Below are 27,042 nucleotides of genomic sequence, written 5' to 3'. Positions count from 1 at the left end.
GGAAGCAGACTCCTTGCTGAGCAGGGAGCCTGATGCAGCTCGATCCCTGGGGATCCCTGCGGATTCCTGGGCTCCGGGATCATGATCTGAGCTGAAGGCACTCAACCGACTGAGCCACCCAGGCGCCCCTACGTCTTTTAGGTCTTGACAAAAGATACCACCCTATCTGTAGCCCTCAAATAAGAATGGCCAAAGTAACGCTGGGTCTCAATCTATTTCAGACCTTCAAAATACCCAGAGCCTAATGGATTGATTCTGTTTCTATGCTGGTGGCATCTAACTTCTCTTGGAAGTTCAGTGATCACAGAAGGAAAATTTTGGTTTTCTAGTGTAAACTTGTATAGATTTTGAACTTGGGGAACTTACAGCTTCTGGCTGTAAACTTGTCTTCTACTAAGAAACCACAGCACTAGACCATAAGTGAGAGAATCCAGCTTTTAGGAAATCTGCAAATGATTTATCGGCAGAATAGCAAAGTGAATTGCAAAGAATGATGAAATAGAGAGTGTGGGAGTAATAAAATAAATGAAGATACAAGGTTTTTAAAAGGTTGCAGGGAAATGAAGACATTAAATGCCACATAATTTTAGAAAATAAAATTACAAGGTATATGATATGCTAGCAAAATTCTTGATTATAGTAAGGTTTTCCAGGGAATAAGAAAACTTGCATGGCTAATACCCAGGGTGATTACTGAATCAGAGATATTACTCAGAAAATAAAATTGCATATAATATATAGAGGTTTCAAGCCAGTTTCCTTATTCCACACTCCTGCCCTCAATCTCATGCTAGCCACTTCCTCTAAAAAACAAAGAACCACTGCAGCTTTCCAGAATTCTCTTCCATAAATTCCAAGTGAATAAAAAAAAAAGAAGATCAAATGAAAGTAAGCCATGAAGTTAGATGACAATATAAGGAAAGTTCTTACTCCTTAATGTTGTGATAACAGCTTGAAAGAAAGATTTTAGAGTGAATCACACTTTTATGAAAACAAGCATCAGCTTACATTTATATATAGTTTTAAAATAGAGGACTTTTAAATAGAAAAGGGATGGAAAGATAGTCAATAGCTATACTCTAGAATTCTAGAAATAGGTTTAGAGAAAAAAAGATCTGCTACTACCTTTAAGGATACCAAAATACCACAATTCAACTTTCAATGGCAGATAACCCAAGGATTCTCAAGTTTCTTCATTAACTGACTCTTCAAAAAAGATCTCAGTATGAATGCTGCTGGTAATACAAAGTGCTTACAGAGGAATTTCATTCTTTGGTTACTATGGTGCTTCTTCTTGTTCTTATTTGGTAAGGTGGTGACAGGTAGATTTAGAAAACATAAATAGCACACAGGGTTGAAAGGATGTGATGAGCTAACTAACAGTTACTAATAATGGTATTGGTAACTGTAGTACATGCATGATTAACATGGTTATTGGGAGGTGCTAAAAACGTCATCCAGCTTTATTGTTCTAACACATTAATTCTTGCAGGTCTGTGTAATGTACACACTGTGTCACACTTCTCTCCAGCACTCAATTCATTTTTGGCTAAATTGAAAGTTAGATAGAGCCAGATAATTTAACAAATATTTTGTAAATACTGATTTTTAGTGATAAGACATTTTTAGGATACATCATTTTGACAAAGGAGAAAATAAAAATGAGCCTGCTATAGAAGTCTTTATTAAGAATTTTATGGTATGAAACCAATTTTACCATATATATTAACTAGAATTTAAATAAAAACTTGAAAAAAAGAATTTTATGATATATATATATATATATATATATATATATTACACTGTAATATACCATATGGTGTGTATACACACACACACACACACACACACACACAAACTGTGAATTTGAAAAACTAAAAAACTAATAAAAACCCATTATAGGCCAAAATTAAACCAAGTCTCAGGCAAATATAAAATGGTTCATAAGGAAGCTGTGGACTGTAATTAGATAGAAATTTCTGATTAGTATTTTAGACACAACTAATTCTCACTTGGTCAGTGGATAACATAGACTGTGGTGTTATAAAACGTGAATCTGCTTCAAGAAGAACTATTAAGAAAAGGGATAAAGGAAATATCTGCTTGATAAGTTTATAGCAATATTTCACATATCTAAAATGTTAGGACAATTCAAGAGATCTCAGAAACAAGCAAATGGATAAAAAGGACTCTTGAGCAGCCAAAATGTACAAATTTCATGTACTTCACATATTAAAGAGCTTCCTAGTGTGCTCTTCTTATTTGAATGTATATCCATAGGGCTGGTTATTCTAGCTTCCTGCTCCCAGAAGATCAGAAGCATCACATCTGGGAGGGAGGTTGAGTGGGGCACCCTCACAGGAGTCTGCCAGTCTTCACAGCTAGGGAATCAGAAAAACTATAAAAAGCTGACTCAAGAGCCCCAAACACAGCATTCAGCAGCTGTTTAGTACAGTGGTAAACAGACTGAAGTATCCAAAAGGGCCTGGGAGGATCATCATATACAGGATGTACTAAATAAATACTTGCTGAAATGAAGTGAACTGAATGATGACCTTGGGTCACTGAAAAAAGTTTAAATTATGGTCAACATATGTCCTTTTAAAGAAAAGAAATGGAAATATTCTGTTCATTTATTTATTTTTAATATTTTTTTAAAAAGATTTTATTTATTTGTCAGAGAGAGAGAGAGAGCGAGCACGCACACACAAGCAAGGGGAGAGAGAGAGAGAGAGAGAAGCAGGCTCTCTGCTGAGCAGGGAGCCCAATGTGGGACTCGATCCTGGGACTCCAGGATCATGAGCTGAGCTGAAGGCAGTCGCTTAACCAACTGAGCCACCCAGCCACCCAAGAAATGGAAATATTTTAGAAAAATTTTCACCTAATATATATTTTTAAAGTTTTGGAGCTTATGATGGTATTGGGGGGACAGCCTCCAAGTGCTGAGAAAATTTTATTATCTAAAATCACCATTCAAAGATTCTAAAGAGTGGAGGTTTTCTTATAGTACAAATATTTTCATAACTTAGTTTTCTGAGTGTAATTTTTAAACTCTGAAACTTAATAATTAACGTGGAAATATAGAAAAAATAGCAATTTACATATATAATTTAAAGCAAAATAAAAAAGTTCTTCCAATACAGATTTTAACTCTGTTAACTATAGGCCATACTTACTTTCTCAAGTAATCATTTTCACTTGTTATAGAATCAAAACCTTGTGTATTTAATTACATAATGTAACATAATTTAATAAACTTGCTATAAATATGAACACATTTTATCATATTGGTATAAAGTTTTAAAATACATAAGGACTACACAATAGTACTGTATAGACAAATAACCAAGACAGATAATACACACACACACACACATCCTCTCTTTCCTTCCTTCCTATTTTCACCTTCTTTCTTCCATACATCTTTCTTATCAGGGGTTGGGGATAGCATAGAGGAAGAACAGAAGAGAACGATTAAGAATTCTTAATTTCACAGAGTCTAGAAAGAGAAATGGATATACAATTAAAAACAATAAAATGAGTGAATTATAACCTTCTAAAGATGTTATTACTGTTCTTAGTTTTCTCTAAAGTGTGTTCTGAATTAAGTTAGTTCAGCAAAGCTAAACTTGTTTCTTTGTGTAGGATATTCTAGAGCTTTTACCAGATTATATTTGCATGGTGGTTCTTCAAGAATACTGAGTGCTATCAGGGCACCTGGGTGGCACAGTTGGTTAAGTGACTGATTCTTGATTTTGGCTCAGGTTGTGATCTCAGGGTTATAAGAATGAGCCCCGTGCTCAGTGTGGAGTCTGCTTTTCTCTCTCCCTCTCCCGCTGCCCCTCCTGCTCATTTCATGCTTTCTCTCTCTAAAATAAATAAATAAATAAATCTTAAAAAAAAAAAGAATATTGATTGCTATTTTTCTTAAATTTATTTGACTTTTGATAGTACATCCCTCAGAATTGGTGTTCCACAGAATACACATTGGGAAACATTGATGGGCACCATAACAGGGTTTTCAAAGGCTATGTCTCTCACTCTCATCCTTTTAGTTCTGAGGATTGAATTCTAGAACACAGGGAGAATCTCTGATTTTGATTTTACAACTCATAAATGGTTATGACTCATGTTGTCTGTTGTTGAATCACAACCCAGGATGCCCACACACTAGGCATTTAATACATGTTTATGGAAACGGACAGTACTGAATAAGTATCATATCAGCCCTCATATTAGTGATTCTTGATCACCAGTGGTACTGGTAGAAAGTGCAAAGTAGACTTCAAGATCAAAATAGGAAACAAGATCAGAAAACAAATCTAAATTGAAGCTAGTTGGGAGGCTGTCAATGTATCAAAAAAATGAGTATATTGGGGCGCCTGGGTAGCACAGCTGTTGGGCATCTGACTCTTGGTTTCGGCTCGTGGTCTCCAGGTCATGGGATCAAGCCCTGCATCCTGCTCTGCACTCAGTATGGGTCTGCTTGAGACCCTCTCTCTCCCTCTCCCCCTCCCCACTGCTCTCCCTCTCAGATAAGTAAATAAATCTTCTTAAAAAAGATGAGTATAGGTGGCACTTCCTTTTTTTAAAAAAGATTTTATTTATTTATTTATTTGGGAGAGAGAGAGCATGCGCGTGTTAGGGGTGGGCACAGGGAGAGAGAATCTCAGGCAGACTCCCCACTGAGTGCGGAGCCTGACCCCAGGGGAAGAGTGGGGTGCGCTCAAGCTCATGGCTCTGAGATCATGACCTGAGCTGGTATCAAGAGTTGGATGCTTAACAGAGTCACCCAGGCTCCCCTAGGTGGCACTTCTTAATCAAAGTGATCAGTTTTTGTGATATATTTGGAGTAAATTAGAAATCATATAATGACTGGCCTGAGGTGTTAGGGTTCTCACAGATTAAGAGAAAGCAAACTCGGCTATAAAACCTTGTTAGTGTATCTGGAAATATCAAAGGGAGGTATTATTTGGAAGAAACCTTAGAATCAAGAAAGGGAAGTATCAGCCTGTTTTAATTTATTCCCTTTATTCTCATGTCATGTTCAAACAATTTCTTAGTTGTAATTAGTTGCCTTATATACATCCCTGTGTGTGTGTGTGTATATATACACACACACACATATCCTGATCAATAATAGGGAGGGACTAAAGGATATAAACAACTCTGGCTCTCAAATCAGGTATAAGATGTCATCCACTACAAATTAACAGGGGTATCCTAGTTTGAAAGGTAGTTTCTGGTAAATTTGGTTAGCATGAATCAGATTGAAAAATGACTATTTTTGAGCACTTGTATTTGGGATACACATACACACACACACACACAGACATTCACACATCATCTCATTATTCCTTACAACTCTCACATGTGGTTGAGATTTTATATTTGATGGTACTTCCCCTAATTAATCAGATATTAAGTGAGTACTTACTATGCACCAGGCAGTATGGCAACAGTGACAGGTATAAAAATAAGCAAAAGCAGTCAGTCTTTAAATTCATGGGGCCTTCAGTCCAGTGGAGACAAACAGAAGAGGACACTGAGGCACAGAGAATTTAAGAGCCAGTTTCTTTTCTGTAATGTCAGTTATAGCTACAGCAACTTTCACCTCAATAATCATAGCATTCAGTTTCAAGGATCATGAGAATTCTAGAAGCAATGAACCTGAGATTGAGAATATTTAAAAAATATTATTCAATTACTTAGAAGAAACTTATTTTAGAAAAGGAACAAAAAATACGGTCATTCCATTTTCTATTAAATTTAATTTCAAACAGTCTCTGCATACTTTATCTAATACAACTTATTGGCCTTGAAATGAGACTGCTGTTAGAATATGCTTAGTGGATCCAAAAATCAATCCATCACTGGTGTCTTAGTCTTGATATCAACTCATTTTATAATTGAGGAAAACACATGTGTCTGCCTTTTCTGATGACAGTTTAGCTGATCTGAAACTAAATTGAGTGTATGAAATACTTAATTTGGCATGGGGTGGTGGAGTCTAAATTCTTCCACAAGCATCAGAACTTCTCCCAGTCTTTATAATATTAGGGAGGATTCTTATTTCTAGATGCTCCTACCCTTTACTAAGTGACATGTATTTTTCAAAAAGCTCCTGATTTTCGGGGTGCCTGGGTGGAGTAGTCAGTTAAGTGTCTAACTCTTGGTGTTGGCTCAGGTTGTGAGATCGAGCCCAACTTCGGGCTCCATGGAGTCTGCTTAAGACTTTCTCTCCCTCTGCCCCTCCCCCATCCCCACTTTCTCTCTCTCTAAATTAAATAAATAAATCTTACAAAAAAGAAAAAAAAAAGAACCTCCTGTTTTTCTCCAAAGTTATAAAATACTAGAATGCTGGACTTTTCTTTGGATAACTGATTTCTTGGGAAATACAAAAAATATTTTATTTGGTTTTGGGCTTTTAATGACATTAATGGGAAAACCAGAGAGATTCTAAGGAAAGAAAAGAGAAAACAGCATTGAAATTAATAATTTTTTTTAAAAAGATTTTATTTATTTATTTGATAGAGAGAGAGAGATGGCTAGAAAGGGAACACATGCAGGGGGAGTGAGGGAGGGAGAGGCAGGCTCCTGGCTGAGCAGGGAGCCCGATGTGAGGCTCAATCCCAGAACCCTGGGATCATGACCTGAGCCAAAGGTAGACGCTTAACGACTGAGCCACCCAGGCGCCCCGATATTAATTTATTTTTATATAATTCATACATAGCAGAACTTATGAATGGTTCACGACACATTAAGTCTACCAATTTCCTTCCTAGTGTAAAGATATAAAAGGCAGAAAGAATTTTTAGATATTTTATCCTTTTGGAATATAAAAGACAGATGAAAGTGTTAGAAATCCTAACACCCTTATTTATTTGTTTTTAATTTTTTTGAATACTTTGAGTTAAAGGATACCAGTCATCCCTTCCTTCCCACTTACCATTCCCTTCACAAAGGTTTTTAAAAGAAATAAAATTTAGTTACATGATTATTAATATGGGAATTATCAGAATCTTAGTATGAGAAAGCATCCCTACAATATCATACGTTGCCAAACACAAGGTAATTGTTACTAAAACGGGAAGTTCTTCATTTAAAAATATCTCTAATATTAAAATATTAAAACTCTTATTTAAAAAGTCATCCATCCACTCATTCACTCAACCAGAAGCAGAATGCTTTGCAGAATAGAAATTGTCCCCACCCTGTATGCTCTTGGACCTATCGGGTGGGGCCTATCTCTGGGTAGAGATGGGATAACCTTCTGATCTAGAAGGAACTTTGTTTTAGCCACTAAACTTTTTGAACAGAATGCCAATGTCATCCTATCACTATTTCATCCAAATATCCAAGGACTGTCAAACCTCTCAATCAGCAACAACAAATGCCGATGTTCCATGGTCTCAACAGGATTTGCAACTACGAATACCAGGTATTTAGTTTAAAAATTTAAAACTGTGGAGAGGGAAGAGATAACACAGTAGCAGAATCAAAGGAATATGGCACCTAACTGGTTCTCTGGGTATTTTAAGCTGTATCTTTTTATCAAGTTAATCTCTAGAAGAAAACAAGATTTCCAGTCAAGAAACACTGGGAAAGGCAGGATGCTGGCAGTACAGTTTTCAGTCTCTACTCAATAGATCTATCAATAGATCAATATGTATGTGGTTCTGTGGAAAGAGAAACATTCCCCCAAGGGAAAACAAATTGCTAGGATTCATAATTCATCTACCTTTACAGAAAGTGTACCAAATACAGACATTCTTCTTATTAGTGAAAAGATCCAGAACATCAGGGAAAAGCCATGTGATGTTATGATGTGTCCTTTTGTCCCTCTCATTATACTCACTCTTGGAGGCTTCAATCTTCTATTATTATGGACTACAAGCCCTGGTACCATCTCTGTGCCACAGAATCCTGGTTTTGTACTTTTAAAATTGTGTATTTTGCTTCTATTTAATAACTGCGTTTTAAAATGAACAAATACCAGAGGACTTAAAACAATGATTCAAAAGAAAAGCTCTCTCTGATGATATGCTTTTCCCAAGATGTAGAGCAACCCTCTGAGGAATGTCAGATTTTCACCAAATACAACTGGAAAGCCACTACTTGGTTGGATTCTCTGAAGTAAGCCCAATCCTTTCTAAACACAATTAAATATACAGTAGTCCTGTCTTATCCACAGGGGATATATTCCAAGAGACCCAGTGGATGTCTGAAATTGTGGATAGTATTGAACCTATATATACTTTTTTCCCTCTATACATACATACCTATGATAAAGTTTAATTTATAAATTAGGCACAGTAAGAGATCAACAGTAATAATTAATAAAATAGGATGATTATAACAATATACTGTAATAAAAGTTATGTGATGTGGTCTCTCTCATAAAATATCTTACTGTACTATCCTCATCCTTCTTGTGATGATGTGTGATGATAATATGCTTACATGATGAGATGAAGTGAGGTGAATGATGTAGTGTTAGGCTGCCCTTGACTTTCGGATAATACGTCAGGAGGAAGACCATCTGCTTGGTCTTCTTGGACTTGTGGCTGACAAGAGGTAACTGAAACCACAGAAAGCACAACTGCAGATAAGGGGGGACTACTGTAGCAACTCTTCTACTTCCTGAAATTCTAAAAGGCAAAATTCATGAAAAGAGCTATGAAAAGGTAGGTTTCTTTCAATAGTGTTTCTTCTTGACATATAAATATATTTAGTTACATGTCCTTTCCCTTGTGTCCCAGGCCTCCTTCTCTCTTTCTCTTATTCTGTGACTCTCACTCCTTGCCTTCTAGACAGAACATACTATGGAGGTCAGTGTTGTGGGAAAATACAGACTGAGAAATCACAAAAACGAAAGTTTACATCATTTGATAAAAAAAAGTAATACTTTACCAAATGGAAAATTCCATCAAATGAAATGACACTCCAATCAGATGACTTACCTAAAAATAAGAGAGACAGAAGAAAGTGAGAACCTGGTATCATACTCAATTCTTGATATAATAGATTCCAAAAAACATGGCAACTCTCTTAACAACTATGGATGATCCAAAACAAACAGAAACAGGGCAGGAAACACCAATTCCTTCAGAAACAGTAATTAATGTTAGAAAGGAAATGGCAAACAGGGAGCAAAAGCAATGAGGAACGGAAGTGGCATTTACTTTCAAATCACTTGATTCTCATATATATTTTTAACAGGCCAGTTTTGAAAATGTGGACACATATGTGTATGAAGGGCATAGCTAATCGGTGGCAGTGTATGCATACCACTTTCCCAAGACCTCTGGCTACTGTCTTAAAGAGACTGTCAAAGCCTCAAACTCTCAAATATCTTCACCTCATATGACTCAAGAAAAAGGTGCCACTGTATTAAGTGCTACTGTAATTTCCTCTGTTGATTTTCTTTCCCCCTTAACACTTAAATGTTTTGGCTGTTCGCTTTTTTATTTTCCAAAGTGAACACTGATATTCATGAAAGGTGCCAGATTAACAACCAGGGGAAATTAAGAGCTTGCTCTATCAAGAGGAATGGCTCAGTGTAGTGGAGGTGATGAAAGTTTCTCCTATACTGTGCTTGCCTATATACCTTAGCTCTGACCCACAGTCACCCCAGCTCTCCAGTTTTCATGGTCCATTAATGCCTTTGACTGCTCAGGTTGCTAACATGGGCAAGCAGTCTTGTTCTTGCTTTTAATGCTATCAATATTATTACTACTATTGTGAGCTCTAGCTTCCTCACAGAAATTATGTGGAAATTTATATTAGCCATCAGTTTGTTTCAGGACAACAGGAGAATAAACTGAACTGAAGATGAATCATATATTCTTAAGTAATATTGCAGGTTTCATTAAAATCCATTAATTTCTTTCAACAGGAGGCAAAGTGTTAAGTGGTCAACTTGAAACAGGCCTTGCTTAATACAGCCCCTGCACTCAATCTGAATTCTCATTTAGGGACATTCAATATTTAATAGCCATAGATCTTTCATTTTTCCTTTTGAGTCTTCCTTAAGTCAGTCAATGTTATTATTCATTAGCAACTATGGTAAAAGTCTGGTAGATGCTGAAGCTAAAACCAACATAAATGAGATCTGAAAATCACTGTCAATCAAACAGAGAAAAATATCTCTTTCCTGTATTTATATAGGTATTCCAGGTTTCTGAAAGGCCTGGGTACTTTGTAATTCTTAATCATTAATCAGTCTCTCCTATGCTCAGGGATCTATGAAATCATTTTGCTTCAACTAGGCAGATACCCAACAACTATTTAGTGTTGGCATTTCCTTTCTGTGCCCAAGCAAGATAGCAATCCTTCTCCTATCTAGAATTTATAACAATAAGGGAAGTAGAGCTAGAAAACACATGTTTAATATTAATGGAACAATGAAGTACGACACTGAGTGCTGCTAACTGACTAATAATTACTCAGTAATTATTTGGAAAGATCACAATATCAGTCTCACAATTGTTCCCTGTCTTTGCTATTGTACTTCTTTCTGACAAAGACCAAAGTCTCTGCAGCTAGAGTAAATTTCCATCTTGAAATGGCTAGCACTTCCTGTAATTTCTAATCTCTAGAAGTGTTGGAGAATGAGAATTGCAGGGTCCCAATGACTGCAGCAACACATGGTAACAATTAGATGAAGGGTGCCCTGGCTGCATCTCACATGGAAATCTTGGAAAATTTTAGTTTGGGAACTTTGGCTGTTTTTTTCTTTGCCATGCACAGCCTTTATCAAGTGAGTCCTTATGGTATTAAAACATTTGGCACTGGCTCAAGTCTATGCTGTTGCTGGCAGGGGATCTAATTGGGAAGCAGGGGTGGAGTAGTTACCTTTATCAGGAAAGACCTTAACTTTATGGAAAGGCTCTTTCCTCCCCACTGCTTAAGCAGCTTTACTGAAAGACTTAAACCCAGATGTGAGAACAGAGATTATCTTCAAGAGCAGCAGTGATTTATTGTAATTATCTTAGTGCAAAGATTGAGAAGGTGGAAAATATTATGCTAACTTAGTAGATGAGAAGGGCAACACTCTTTATATAGGTCCCATGGCCAGGTTGTGCTGGGGAAACCAACTCCAACCCCTAATTGCCAGGGAGGCCTCAGTTTCCCAAATTGCAAGAAAATTAGAGCGTCACTACCTAGAAAACAATAATCCCATGCTATACAATAACCAGTGAGTGAGAGGCCATGAGAATCTGCTCACCAACAGATACCAACAGACTTTTGCCTCTACTCCGTCAGTGGCCAGCTCTTGCCAGTTTCCTGTTATCACCAGATGATAATCTATCTTTTTGAGATAATATATCTTTCCCAATGATTCCTGTCAGTCCTATAGTATAATTTATAACAATGACTATCAGCAAACAGGCCCATTTTGCCTATACAACACTCTAGCTTCCATCAGTGAAGTACTTGTCTGATTTAAAGCACTTTGAAGGTTGGCCTTGAATTGCAAATACAGCAGTACCTGTATACATTCTGGGCCAATTCTGGGCTTTTCTGTGCCTTAGTCACCCAACTGAAAGTATATTTTGTCATTAATTAATTCCCTTCTTCATTGCGTAATGGATTTCTTACTGATTTCTCCTAACTGGACTACTGCATCCTTTGTCATCTGGTTTCTCTCACTGTACTATCTTTTTGAGGTGGGGGATGTATAAGCATGGGTCTCCAGAATTTGGTATTTCATACAAAATGGATCAGTGAACATGGTAAAAATTGCTTTTGTGGACATGCCACTAAGGCTGTGTTCTACATGGTTTTCTTGTCAATTGAAAATTTTAAGCAATATGATATTCTGATCTCATAAATAAAAGATAAAAAGGTTAAATCTGAGAGACTCAAATGGTCATGGAGAGAAAAGAAGAAAGTAATAAAGGCCTTTGGAACAGAAAATGACAGGTGATTTTTCCTTTTCTTCCCATTTCAAACATCTGACAATAGGCTAATGAATACCAAGGACACAAGAAACATACAAGTCAGGGAAAATTATAGGCCACAAGATGGTATACATCTCATATAAAAAAAACACCAGCTAAGGCACTAAGAAAGCCAGTAAATAAATACTGAAAGAATTATGAAGATGAATACGCTCAGATTTTGGATAAAGAGTAGGCAAAACAAGACCAAAGAAAAATACTTTAAAAACCAGTTTTCATTTTTTGGGGGGGGGGAGGGGAGGCAGAGGGGAAAGGGAGAGAGAGAAGCCTAAGCAGTTTCCACACCCAGCATGGAGCCCTATGCAGGGCTTGATATCACATGATCTCACCGTGAGATCATGACCTGAGCTGAAATCAAGAGTCAGATGCCTAACGGACTGAGCCACCCAGGTGCCCCCCAAAATCAGGTTTCTTTAAAAAAAAAAATCCCTCATAATACACAGTAGAGATAGCTCAATCGTAAGAGCTTGCAGGGGTTTAGTAATCCGACAGTTCAAGACAATGCATCATGGTCTACCTATCAAGAATGATTGCTTAGTTTGACTGACATGGTACAATTATTAATTTGGTTATCTGATTGAATACAGAGTCAGGAACATTTGCTCTTAGCTTTAATTTCTTAACTAAAGCAGCAAATTCTAGGAGTCACTATGCTGAGGGCTGAGTGCATCCCAAGTTGGAATTTTCTTGGGAAGAGAAGATATAAGATAAACAAGCTGGATTCTCATCATTCCAAAGCTGAGTTTTAATAATATAAAAAGGGTAAAGCTAAAACGTCTGGGATTTGAATGATGGATTCCATGACTATATAGAGAAAAAAAAATTTTTTTTAAAGGAGCCTTTAGGGCACAAAATTACAGATGATCACCTCATGAAAAGGGGTGAAAAGTGGGACTCAAATTTATCCCCTCAGTGGGTAGTAGTAACGATTATGGGGAAGGAGGAAAGCAGTGTGTTGGTGAAGTACATAACAGTGCCAATAACAAAGAAACTTAGGGATTATTTAAGCAACGACTTATACAAAGAAAACAATTCAAAGACAACAAAAAATTTAAATAAGAGCCAAAGAACAGATGAGGGCTCGGGGAGAGATTAGTTTGGGTTAGTTTCTGAAGTTACTTCAACAGGGCCAGTGGAACTGGAGCCAGTCTCTCTTACTGCCCCTACCCCTCAATTTCCCAGATACACCTGCATTCCACACAGTTGATAACTATGACAAATGATTTCACCCAGACAGCTATGGCTGAGGGCTTTCTGACCTATGGCCTTAGGTCTTTTTAGAACCCAGTAAGTTTGCCTCCCTCTTTTCTGTAAAACTTCAACTCTATTTCATTTCAGTTCGCTTTTCTCTTTTCTACTATTCTTCATTCTTGTTCTGGTATATAAGGGTTGAAAAAGCAGTAGCGGAGGTGGCAGTGAATGAGACACAGCTGGCCTGTGGCAAAGGGACTGTGAGTAGGAAGCAGCTGTATTTTGGAGGCAAGTAGAACAAAGGATTAGGATCTTCAAAGCCAAGGAAAGCTTCTCTCTGTGTTTTTCCCTCCTTTTCCCTCTTTCCCTTCTTGGGAAATGATAGAAATTTCACAAAACACATAGCCTTTCTGAATTCATAACAGTCTCCTTTTTCTCACATCCAAGGGTGTTTAATTTATTACTACTGCTAACATTTTACATGTACCTTGTTTTTATATTTTTCTCCTAAGAGCTTCAAAGAGGTTTAAAAATTTTCATTAAAACATATATGCCTGGCCATAGTTATATTAATAAAATTTAACTTTAGAATGATGAGAATTTGATTTAGTAAATTGTTACTTTTCCAGGATTTGGTTTAGTACACCATATACACATTTCCTAAATCCAGTGACTCAAATTTAAGGTTTCATAAGAATCCTCGGGCTTGCTTATTAATATGCATATTCTTTAGCCACATTTGATCATGGATTAATATTTATTTGGCCTAAGGTGGGGCCTTGGAACCCACATTTTTAATAAGCATCCAAGGGAATTCTTATACACATACAGTGGGGATAGAGAGGGCCCACTGTGAGATTCTGTCCTAATCTGAGCACCCTAGCCTCCCAGGTTCAACTTCTTCAAGAAAGCCTGTTTCTTAGTGACAGTAGTCAAGCAGTCTCCTGGAGTTCACACTGAATAGTAAGTCAAAAATTCAAAGTGAGCAATCTAAGGGAAAGAAAATTATCACCAACAGGATTTCACTTTTAACAATGCAAGGTGCTATTAGCTACACAAATACAGGAAAGAAAGGGAGGTGCCTTGGTTTTAACTCCACTTCCTTGAATATGATGAGGGTTTGGTATTATGAATGAGTTGATTTTTCTATTCATGACAGTTGAACTTTTACTGGCTTTCCATTTACAAATGCTGACTTCCTGGCACTCTCTTCTGCAATCCAATGACAGCCTTGCAGAACCAGCCCTGATTTCCCAAATTGCAAGAAAATTAGAACCTAACTACTTAGAAAAGTAACAACTGCATAAAATCCAATATGGAATGGGTGGGAGGACATGAGAAGCTGTTTGCCAAAAGACATCAGTAATTCTCCTTGCCTCTATTCCCTCAGAGGCAGGATCTTCTCCACCAGCACCAGTGAGGGACTCTCAGACAAGCTCAGAAGCCAGAATTCTTCTTGATGACAACATGTGCCTCTGCTTTTAACCTTCAAATCCTATTTGTTATGTACTGTTGTCACCAACCCCTTGTCCTCAGATCTCAATCCCCAGGCCTCTCTTTCTGCTGCCCCCTTCTTGGATTCATGATATCCTGCTGACTACTCTGATCTGATATTAGGATGATGTTTAACTCCTTGTGTCTTGTTTCTGACTTAAAGATTGATCACAACTACTCTCTCAAAAATCACCTGTGACTATATTCAATGGGGCTTTCTTAATCCTCTATCTCACCCTACTACTCTTTTGGGTGATCTCATCACACTCTTCCTCCTGTTGGTTCTCCTCCCTTGGTTTCAGTAACAACACAATTCTCTTATGGACATAGTGAGTATTTGATCTGCTGGTATTAGTCCTTCCAACCTGGCACAACAAACAGAAAATGGAAGATATGTTTAACCACCAATAGACACAATGTTGTTGAGCCCAAGACAGTTTCAGTTCAACCTAAACAAAATTTCCCTGCCTGATTTATGCAAGCCAGTGTTAATCTACAGGAGCTGGACTTTACTTGGGGTTTAGGCTTTTCATAGGAAAAAAAATCAAGTTCTGCCAAAATTACCTTCAAAATCCCCTAGGAAGGCCCCATGCTAGAAGACAACATACTATCTCTCAGTAGGTATAACCCAGGTGGCCTTTTCCTCCGGCACTGGTACAGATTACTGTCTTTGGTTGAATGTAAGAAAGAACAGCTGGCTTTTGTACAACAGGATATATGTTGTACAAAAGAGAACACTGAGCAAGGCAAGATGCTTACTCTGAGAGGGAACGTGGAACAGACACAGGCTGAGGAAAATCAACACACACCCCCTAACTCAGGTTCACTCCTAGTTATGAATTCATTGAATATAACCAGAATAGACTTGTCTGTACAATGTAAATTATGATTCCTTCTCTTTTTATATTCATTTTCTGAGCAGGTGTAGTTGAATTCATGCAAATTTAGTGTTTATCTGATACAACACTACCATACAACTTGAGTGGCTGTTGTTCAATAAATATACATACGCCTATACTCTTGACTTCTAGTGCCCCAAGGATAAACAAAGGACTGAGGCAGATACAATATCAAGTATGAAGATCAACCTGAGAGAAATGAACATTTTTCTTACAAAAATTCCCTGAGTACATAAAGCAAAGACACTTGTGATGTAGTGGAAAAGTACTATATTTGGTATCAAGAGACCAGGATTCCAGTCCCAATTCTAACACATACTAGCTAAGTGAACTGGGCCAGTGTCTTTACCTCTCTAATGGGTACAGTAGTAACTGCTTTGAGGTTTACAAGAAAAGAGCATGTGAAAGCATGTGCCACAGTCACTGATAAAGGTAGGCACTTGCTATAGGTTTGTTTGCTGTCAGCTGTTAAACTGAAGCTGGGAGACAAATTAGCCATATAAGGAAGAAAACTACCAGCACTGACAGTAGAGGGCACATAATAGGTGCTATGAAATAAGTTAAGAGAGACATCAAGTTGATTTGATCAAGCCAGTATGTAATTTTCTTGTTCTAATATTCTTTTATTTTCTCCACATGGTCATTGGTACAAAGTCCACTTATGGCTTCATAAACATTGGCTTAAAACAAAAGTGCTTCTAATCAGATTTGGCAAGAAAAGGAGAGAAACATAGGGTGAGGTAAGTGTGAGGCTACAGTGCTGAGTAACAGGGATGGCAGAGCCTCAGTACATGAGTCACACAGACACCGAGCAGCACACAGCTAGAGATAATCTGCAGGTAAATGCTGCACTAGCCATTACGTCATCTCTCCTCTGCCCTTTCTTCATCAATCATGTCGCCTGGAATCTGATGCAACCCAGCAAGAATGTCTGATTTACAGACAGCAGAGAGAGCCTCAGAACACACACATACTCATCAGAGAAAGCAGTATGAACCCAAACTGAAGTTTCTGGAATTTCTCTTTGTTTAAATTGCCCTTAGAGGGGAAGTCTTATGGGTGGGATGTGTAACTATAGATTAAGCCATCTACCTAAAGGTCTAAAGGACTAGGCTTTATCATTTTGGACAAGTCACTCTAGCTCTATAGGCCCCTTCTACATCTACCCAATTAGATGATCTTCAAGGTCCCTCTCAGTTCTGCAATTTCATCATTAAAAATTCAGGCCAATCACACAGATACAGTGGACAGATAAACATTTAGTTGTACAAGGCAGACACAAAATCTTCTTTGTTCTCAGTTATATAGATCATTCAAATTTTTGGCTACCTCCATCCCCACTCTGAATGACTAAGAGGGTGAGTAGCTGTGAACGAATCTTGTGAAAGCAAGGAAAAAGTGGAAGGTAGGAACTGGTGCTTCTAGAAAATGTGAATGTTCACACCTGAGATTATAAGGACATTCTATCATACAAGCTTAAAAGCAAATGCTCATTGGGATATAATACATTAACACTTATTTTCAGTCGCAGCAACAGTTCAAACAACAGGGAGTTGAAAGGGATGCAAAAAAGAAAGAAGGGGTAGAAGAAGAGCACCCCAGTCTCCAAATACTTCATAACTTAAGAGGGATGCTGTAAACCAAATTCAGGGCCAGTCAGTACATGATATACCCAAGAGATAGCAACTTGTGAATTCACGTAACACCAGTTCCACAGGAAGGAGGCATTCATTAGAGACCACTACAAAGAGGAGGTGGTCGGCCCCCAGCAAGCCTGACCTGTCATAATGCTTTCCACCTGTTACGGCAACACACTTTTCCAAAGCTGCCTAATTCAAACACTCAGAGACCTATCACTGGAAGATTTGCGATGCAATCTCCAGAGAGGGGTGTTTCCAGCAAAATTTGGGATTGGGGGAGAATACATAAGCCCAGTAGAGATGAAAACCAAATGCCTTGTGGTGCTTCTCTCACAGCCGTCACTGTGTGGGGTCCCCACCTTCCATGCTGAGTGGTGGGGGGCGGTTTCACCCCACAGCACCTGGAGCAGCATTCAACAAGGGGCCCAGCCCTTTAATTGTTCAGCCAAATGATTTATAAAGCTTGGCAGCAAAGACAAGGCAGACTGGTTTAAATTCAAAGGATTCAACCTACAGGTATTCTGAAAATCTTGGCCACATCTTTAAAGAGCACTGTTCTCCTTGGGAGGGGAGAGAATAGAAAGGGAGAAGATGTGACCTGCCTGACAAGAAAACGGGACCCAGCTAGATGGAACATGCTTCCCCACTCCTTCCCCCACTATCACTTACTAAGGCTTTGGCCGACCTCCTTCCCATTAAAAGCAATCAGACAAGTACATTCCACTCTTTCTTTAGCTAGAAGTGTAAAATCCCAGAACCATCAACATATTCTCATACACTGGGCTCAGTTCTGATTGCTTACTGATGATTTAATCTCTTTGATCAACTAGGGTAGGAACTAGCCAACTTTTTCCCTAGAGAACCAGACGATAGATATTTTAGATTTTGTGGACTATATAGTTTCTTTCTCTTTCTCTTTCTTTCTCTCTCTTTCTTTCTTTCTGACTATATGGTTTCTGTTGCAACTACTCAACTCTATCTTTACAACACAGAAGTAGCTATAGGTTTTATGTGAACAAATAAGCATAGCTGTGTTGCAATAAAACTTTATTTATGAAAACAGGTGAAAGGTTGGATTTGGCCTGCATAATTTGCTAACTGCTGAACTAGTACGTTTCCAAATAGCTGAAAGGTGATAAAATAAGAAGGTATTACCAAATTTATCACCACTTAAAACAACTTATTTATTTATTTTTAAAAAGATTTTATTTATTTGTCAGAGAGAGAGCACACACACACAAGCAGGGGGAGCGGCAGGCAGAGGGAGAAACAGGCCCCCTGCTGAGCAAGGAGCCCGATGCAGGATTCGATCCCAGGACCCTGGGATCATGACCTGAGCCGAAGGCAGATGCCTAACCGACCGAGCCACCTAGGCATCCCCACTTAAAACAATTTAAATCTAAGCCTCAATTTTGGGAGGAGAACTAACCTCTAAAACAACTAACCTTCATTAATAGGTACAATAAGAATCCATTTTTGGAATCTGTGTGTGAGTTTGTGTGTGTAAAATACAGGGTGATTCAAAAGAAATTGAACACTTTAAAAAAATCCATCACTCAGTAGCTAGATTATGTTATGAAAATGTAGTTTGCACTAAATCATCAAGTTACCCTTACAGGTGTTTTGCCATAGGGCAACTCTGGGCTTTGACTACATATTTACATACAACTTAGGTACTGAGAAATACATTTTTGAAAGTGTTCAATTCTGTTTTAACCACCTGTATATTATTTGTGTACACATTATAAAATACTTTAAATGAGAAACACTAAATTATAACCAATGGTTATTCCTGGAGTACGGGGGAGGGAGTATTAGAAGTTTCACTTTCAGCAGTGTTATTTGAATTTTTTACAAGCATATATTACTTTGTGAATAAAGAGGTGTTTTGTTTCTCTGTCGTAAAGAAGTATTACGGGTAGGTAATCTGTGGTACTGCAATTTAGAACTGTCTTGACTTGAATCATCTACTGAGGCTTTCTGTAATTCTCTTCTAAATACAGCATTCCTTGCTTTCAAACTTTCACCTGCTTTTACTCTTTCTTCCAATTCCCTTTTCCCCTCCGTTGACTCAGCCTAGCAGCAGTCACACATATAATTAGATTTACAGCTCACATTCACTCAACAGGAGATGCCAATAAATATCTTATGAAGTTCCTAACCTAGTAGGAGGGACAGATAAGAAACCAGAAAAACATAAATACACAAGTTATTTTCAGATTGTGGTAAATTCTCTGAGCGGCAGGGTAATGAGTAAAGCCCTACTGAGAAAGTTGCGTTTTGGTACAGACCTCAAGGATAAGAAGGAGACAGTCTTGTGAATTAAATTCTAGGCTAAGTGTAAAGTTGTCTGGTCTTGACTCTTAGTGTATCAAATCCTGGTTACACATTAAAATCAACTGGGGCACTTTCAAAAAATACTGATGCCTGGGCCCTGCTAGGAGCCAGTAACTCTCTGAAGGTGGAGTCTGGTATTGATTGATTGCTTTTCCTTTTCTCTTCTTTCTTTCTTTCTTTTTTTTTTTTTTAAAGCCAGGACTGAGAACCATTGTTCTAGAGTCTAGACACTTGTATATCAGCACAAACAGAGTCCTTCAGAGATTAGGGGGATGCAACTGTGGGTGAAACCAAACTATAAAGTTTTAGAATGTGTGGGGCTTTTTTGTTTTAATCTAGTAGGATTAACTGAATGCATTGTTTGGTGAAGTGATGAAGACCTGGGTATTCTCCCTTTACTGCTGAGCAAGAGACCACAGAAACACATAGATCTTTTAATTGGGACCTTTTGCCTGAGCCTCTGGCAAGCTGTAAAGCAAATGAACCATCAAGTGACAGACTTCTTTGATGTATTTAGCAAAGGGCTAACTGAAAAGGCTTGGCCCTGAGCTCCTCCTTGACCAGCTAACAGATTCAAAACTGACTGAACCACAAACAGAAGTTCCCCATGGCAGATTTAGCTTATACAGTATTGTAAGGGTATACATGTTCTCATATTTATATACCTCCCTCCACCCAATTCTAAATAAAACTGGTAATAGGTGATAAGGAAAGTAAGGGTCACTGGAATTGTTGATAATCTTCTAAATAATTTTAGGCAGTTGTTGAAATTTCTTTTCATCCATCCACCCATCCATCCATCCAACATACACCTACCATTGCACACCTACTCTACACTTCCCATTGTGGTACCTGGGATATATATGCCTCCCATTCCAATGGGAGAGAAACACAAGTAATAATCACATTAGAATGTGATATGTGCTATGAGACAGTGTTCCTATTCTTCCTATTATCTCTGTACCTTGCATTCTCTTCTACTGGGTAGAGCTTATTTCACTTTCTATAATTTGCTTAAATATGTTTTTTCAACTAGAGGTCCTTAAAACACAAGGACTATCTAAGTCTGTATCTTCAATACCAAATACAATTAATGGTATAAAGTAAGCATTCCACACTGTAAACTGAATCAAATAACAGATACCTATGAGGGATATAGACAGAGAATGGAAGAAGGCTTATGGGAGTCAGGGAAGGCTTCAAAGAGGAGTGATATCTGGGATGAACCAAAGGATGAACCAAAAATCTGGTAGAGGTTTCCTCTGGGTGTGTCTTTAGACTTTGTCCCAAGGCAGTGGAGAACTACTCAAGTTTCTAAGCTGAAGGGAAAGACAGTGTGATAGAATCAGATTTGGGTTTAAGAATCACCTCTCTGAAAGCATTATGGGAAGTGAATGGGAGGGTGGGAAAGCAGCAAATCTGGGGGCAGGGAAAGTGGACAGGGAGGCTGTGATACTGCATTGCTGGCAAAGATGGATCCAGAGCAATTCAGGATGTTGACTAAACTGACAGGATATAGCTGGCTGGACTTCATGGCATGTGTTTTGTATACGCATCTCACTTCTGAGTTCATCTATTTTTCTTGTGTTTATTTCTCTTTTGCCCAGATCCCCTCCTTTACTATCACTGTGAGAGAAATTGTTCTGTCCCGTCCTTTCATAAATATTGTTAAGATAACTTAAATCTTCTGTGAAACAAGGTGGAGATTATCTCTCTCTCTCTCTCTCTATCATCTATCTATCTATCTATACCAATCAATTAGATACAGTAGTCCAGAGAGAGAGAAGTTTGGGCTTCCTACAAAGATGACAGGAGAATGGTGGGTCATTAGCCAAAGCATGGACTAGCGCAGAAGAGGGCTGGTTTGGGAGAAGAAAATGAGTTTCATTTGGGCATTCAAGAGGAACTGGACAGAAATCAGTTGGAAATATTGGCTGGAGCTCAGAAAGTGTGAGACACAGGCTTGAGAATTGGCAGCATTTACATAATTACTAAAGCCAGTGGTGTGCTATTAAGCTAGCTCTTAGGAAAAAACAAAACCCCCAAAACCCAAACCTCCCTGATTTGCAGCATTTACTGATTTCTGTAGCATAAATACTCCCACCTTCGTCAACTTCAAGCTACCAACATGACGACGGTCAATGAACAAAGAATTGAGAAGAGATGTGCATAACTGGTCCTTAGGAGCTGACTCCAACATACCAGTGGCTAAGGCCAAGAATAAACAAAATTATCTGACAAAATAAAGAGCAAAAGAGCTGCGGGGCACCTGGATGGCTCAGTCGGTTAAGCGTCTGCCTTCAGCTCGGGTCGTGATCCCAGCATCCTGGGATCAAGCCCTGCACCGGGCTCCCTGCTGAGCAGGGAGCCTGCTTCTCCCACTCCCTCTGCCTGCCTGTCTGCCTACTTGTGATCTCTCTGTCAAATAAATAAATAAAATCTTAAAAAAAAAAAAAAGAGCAAAAGAGCTGGGAATAAAACTCTGGGAAGTACGGATATTTAAGAGGTGGACAGAAGATGAGTCAGGAGAGGGGTTTGAGCAAAAGTAGTCATAGAAGCAGAGAGCAAAAGGGGTCACAGAAGGCAAGGAAAGAAATAATTCAAGATTGACAGAGTGATCTACAGTGTTACATGTTGTTGAAAGGTGAAGATGAATGAAGGGAGAAAGTGTACAATCAGTGTAACTATGAGGGTGCTGGTCGTGACCTCTGTGGTTGGAGCCCAAGTGTGGGCTGAAGAATAAATGAGATGTGGACAGGGAGGAGATCCTACTGGAGGAAGGGAAGGACAAATACAGGGAAGGGGCTAGAGGACAAACTGGATGTGAGGAGGTGAAAGTTGAGGGAGCTTTCTCCTTATCCCCGTTCTTGTTTTTTTTTTTTTTTTAAATTAACATATAATGTATTATTTGTTTCAGGGGTACAGGTCTATGATTTATGAGTCTTACACAACACACAGCACTCACCACAACACATACCCTCCCCAATGTCCATCACCCAGTCTCCCCATCCCTCTACCCCCTCCCCTCCAGCAACCCTCAGTTTGTTTCCTGAGATTAAGAGTCTCTTATGGTTTGTCTCCCTCTCCGGTTTCATCTTGTTTCATTTTTCCCTCTCTTCCCCTATGATGCTCTCCTTGTTTCTTATATTCCACATACCAGTGAGATCATATAATAATTGTCTTTCTCTGACTGACTTATTTCGCTTAGCATAATACCCTCTAGTTCCATTCACGTCGTTGTAAATGGGAAGATTTCATTTTTTAAAAAATTTTATTATGTTATGTTAATCACCATACATTACATCATTAGTTTTTTAAATTTTATTTTATTATGTTATGTTAATCACCGTACATTACATCATTAGTCTTTGATATAGTGTTCCATGATTCATTGTTTGCATATAACACCCAGTGCTCCATTCAATACGTGCCCTCTTTAATGCCCATCACCAGGCTAACCCATCCCCCCATGCCCCTCCCCTCTAGAACCCTCAGTTTGTTTCTCAGAGTCCATAGTCTCTCATGGTTTGTCTCCCCCTCCGATTCCCCCCCTTCATTTTTCCCTTCCTACTATCTTCTTCTTCTTTTTTTTTTTTTTAACATGTAATGTATCATTTGTTTCAGAGGTACAGGCCTGTGATTCATCAGTCTTACACAATTCACAGCGCTCACCATAGCACATACCCTCTGCAATGTCTATCACCCAGCCACCCCATCCCCCCCACCCCCCACCACTCTAGTAACCCTCAGTTTGTTTCCTGAGATTAAGAATTTCTCATATCAGTGAGATCATATGATACATGTCTTTTTCTGATTGACTTATTTCGCTTAGCATAATACCCTCTAGTTCCATCCACGTTGTTGCAAATGGCAATATTTCAGTTTTTTTTGATGGCTGCATAATATTACATTGTATATATATACCACATCTTCTTTATCCTTTCATCTCTTGATGGACATCTTGGCTCTTTCCATAGTTTGGCTATTGTGGACACTGGCAAAATTTCATGTTTTGATGGCTGTGTTAATATTCCATTGTATATATATACCACATCTTCTTTATCCATTCATCTGTTGATGGACATCTGGGCTCTTTCCATAGTTTGGCTACTGTGGACATGGCTGCAGGTGCCCCTTCGGATCACTACATTTGTATCTTTGGGGTAAATACCCCGTACTCCAATTGCTGGGTCATATGATAGCTCTATTTTCAACTTTTTGAGGAACCTCCATACTGTTTTCCAGAGTGGCTGCATCAGCTTGCATTCCCACCAACAGTGTAGGAGGGTTCCCCTTTCTCTGCATCCTCGCCAACATCTGTCGTTTCCTGACTTGTTAATTTTAGCCATTCTGACTTGTGTGAAGTGGTATCTCATTGTGGTTTTGATTTGGATTTCCCTGATGCTGAGTGATGTTGAGCACTTTTTCATGTGTCTGTTGGCCATTTGGATGTCTTCTTTGCAGAAATGTCTGTTCATGTCTTCTGCCCATTTCTTGATTGGATTATTTGTTCTTTGGCCCATTCTTGTTAAGATGGAAAAGTGAACACGTTAAGATGGAAAAGTGGAAGGAGATGGTAGAGAGAAAAGAGGAGGTTGAAGATGCATAGTAAAGAGGGTCAACTTGAAGGTGTTTGTCCTAGAGTAAATCAGCAGTCATGGAATTAAGAATATAGATTACAGATGAAGTGGAGTCACCTTGGGTAGAAGAAGGAACTCTTCTTTCTCTAGAAATGGGATACTAAGTGATTATTAGGAAGATTACTAGCTTTGAGTTTCATCTCTCTTTCATTAGCCCAAAGAAATCTCAATAAGTTATGTGATCAAATGGTTTCTAGGAGATAAGAGGAATATGAGGATGATCAAAGTCTATACAAGCTATAAAAGAACTATGCTCTACAAAAATGTGAATAGGTTGCATTTTTCTTTTAGAAAAGTGGTACCACCCACAAATCCTACTTCCCATGGTAACTATGTTTAGTAAATGTCTAATTCCAAAAATGCACATTCTTTGGATATACATATATATCCAAAGATTATATATACATATATATTATATATTATATATTATATATATATATATATATATAAAATATAGCTTTGGATTTTATATATATATATATATATAATATATATATATATATATAGCTCCTCCTTTCTATTCATAAAATGTATTGGTACACATGCATTTAAACACATGCAAAATGGATTAAAACTTATCCAATTTAAAGATGTTTTCAGTAGGCTACCCTGTAATTAGAAAACATCACAAGAAAATACTTTCAGATCCTAAATCTATGAAAGATTTATCCTTTAAAATATGTATTATTTTATGGAGTTAAGCATAATTTTTTAGATGGTAACAGATCCTGTTTATATTAAATACTCTTGGATGGATCCAAAATGTCACTCCCAAATCTTAAAAGACAGCATGCACTTCTGCAACAGACAGACATGAAAAAATACTCTGAGTAATGCAGTAATGATTCTGAGTATTTATAACATTAACTGGTTTCAATTCTATAATCTAGCACGAGCCTGGAATGACTCTTCTGAAAAATTTTATTCAACTTGATCTTGACTCAACGTGGAAAGCCCAAGCCCACTTTTTCATTATATTTAATTTACATTTTAATAAGGCTTGTGTAATAAGAGTGTGGCTTATGAGTTAGGTTGCCAGATAATGGCATTTATGGGTTATCAAAAATCTGTTACCTCATAGTATTCTTATTTTATCTTTTCATAAATATTCTCTAGTTTTATAGCTGTGTAGAAAGTTTTTAACTATTAACAAATCTATACTTCACTTCAGAAGAGGTAACAGTATGGATTACTGAAATATTCTTCTTTTGGGGAAGCACCTGTGTTATTTCCTTGCTGCCTACGCCCCCTTCCCCTTCTTCCCTCTTCCCTTCTTCCCTCTTACTGTTGTAAGAACTACCGGTGAGCTGGGCCCTGGCAATTTTGAAAAAGTTTCCTAGGTTTTCTGATGTGTAGCTAAGACTGAGAAACATTTGGGTATGAAAAAGAAGAATGGGCTTGGAAGACTTAAACTCAAAACTTGCATTTGTCACTTTAAAGTGATGTGGGTTTCATGTTCTCAATATACTTGTGAGGATTAAATAAGATAACATGTAAAATCACTTTATATATTTTTAATAATGGGAATATTTCTTGGAACAATTATTATATTCCTAAATTTATTCCTAAAAATCTCACTGGGGATATTCAGTGACTGCTCTAAGCCTTTGGACAGGTGTATGCCCCTGGCAAGTAGGTATCACAATTCACCAATAGGTGGATGAGCCATGAAGTATGAAATGGTCATAGTTATTTCTAATGAGAATATCCTTTCCTTAAATAAGAAATAGTCTGCTTATTTGTAAAAGAATGAAAATTTTCTGCTGCAAAACTAGTGAGTATATTAACTGCTTTATTGAATGTTAACATGGGGTGAACGATTTTTTTGGTTTTGCATCAGAAAAGCTCCTGTCTTTTAAGTGTCCTTTGCCCTTATAGGAACTCATAGACCAAATTACTTGTGTCTCTTGCCATTTGGAGATATTTCTTGAGCACTTTTATTTTCAATTCTCTAGTCTCTCTACCTTTTATTTCTAACCTATTAGAATATAGTCTAATTTCTAAACTATTTCTAATAGTTTAAGCTCCTGGACAGAAGGGGTATGCTTTATACTTTTTCCAACTCCCCTCTACTCTTAGAAAGAGTCAACAAATACTTGTTGGATAAAAATATGAAGGGACAAGTGTTTGCTTCAGGTCCCCTTCTTTATGGAATTCCAGAAAGATAGTATCTTTTACAAACATGGATGCATGTTTGTATTTTTTTTCTTACTTTTTTGTTTTTTTTCTCCCTTTGGGCATCCGATGGCAAATGGGTTTTCAACTCTGGCTATACATCAGAATTACACCAGGAAGCTCTGGAAAAATACTGATGCCAGGATATCACTCCCAAAATTCTGATTTAATTGGTTTTAAGGGGAACATAAGCAATGGTATTTTTAAAAGCGTCACCAATAATTCTAATTGTAGCCAGGACTAAAAATCTGTTGGAGCACATAATAGGTTTTCAGTAGGTATTTGTTGATTTGAATTTGAGAGGAGGTGTGATTGGGATTAGGGGGTTGAACACTTCCTGCTCACTTAAAATTTTTTTTTTTTTAATATGGTTGACACACAATGTTATATCAGTTTCAGGTATACAACACCGTGACTCAACTTTTCTATACGTTATATTACGCTTACCACAAGTGTAGCTATCATCTGTCACCATACGATGCTATTATATCATTGACTATATTCCCTATTCTGTGCCTTTTTTAAAAAAATTTTTTTAGTTTCTGGTAAGATCATGGTATTTCTTTTTTATTTTTTTAATTTAATTTAATTTTATTATGTTATTCTGTGCCTTTTATTCCCAGACTTATTCATTCCATAACTGGAAGGCTGTATCTCCTACTTCCTTTCACCCATTCTGCTCATCCCTTCCCCTGTTTAC

The 27,042-nt window shown here is 37.8% G+C and overlaps 1 protein-coding gene across 6 annotated transcripts in view; it reads right to left on the bottom strand.

Annotated features, from left to right (window-relative positions):
- The window catches only part of CMSS1 (cms1 ribosomal small subunit homolog), a 374,963-nt gene that overhangs the window by 173,129 nt on the left and 174,792 nt on the right, over positions 1–27,042 (bottom strand). Inside the window, exon 1 of one of the 6 annotated variants that reach the window (XM_032406415.1) lies at positions 8,914–8,963. The exons of the other annotated variants lie outside the window; for them this stretch is intronic. The gene's annotated coding sequence lies outside the window, so the exon portion shown is untranslated. Of the gene's footprint in view, positions 1–8,913; positions 8,964–27,042 lie in introns of those variants that run through there. 6 annotated transcript variants of the gene reach the window in all.

The sequence above is a fragment of the Phoca vitulina genome, unplaced genomic scaffold (assembly GCF_004348235.1).
Source record: "Phoca vitulina isolate PV1807 unplaced genomic scaffold, GSC_HSeal_1.0 scaffold8, whole genome shotgun sequence".
NCBI classification, from domain to species: domain Eukaryota; kingdom Metazoa; phylum Chordata; class Mammalia; order Carnivora; family Phocidae; genus Phoca; species Phoca vitulina.
The sequence above is the reverse complement of the archived record's forward strand: the minus strand, read 5'-3'. Positions and strand labels throughout refer to the sequence as shown.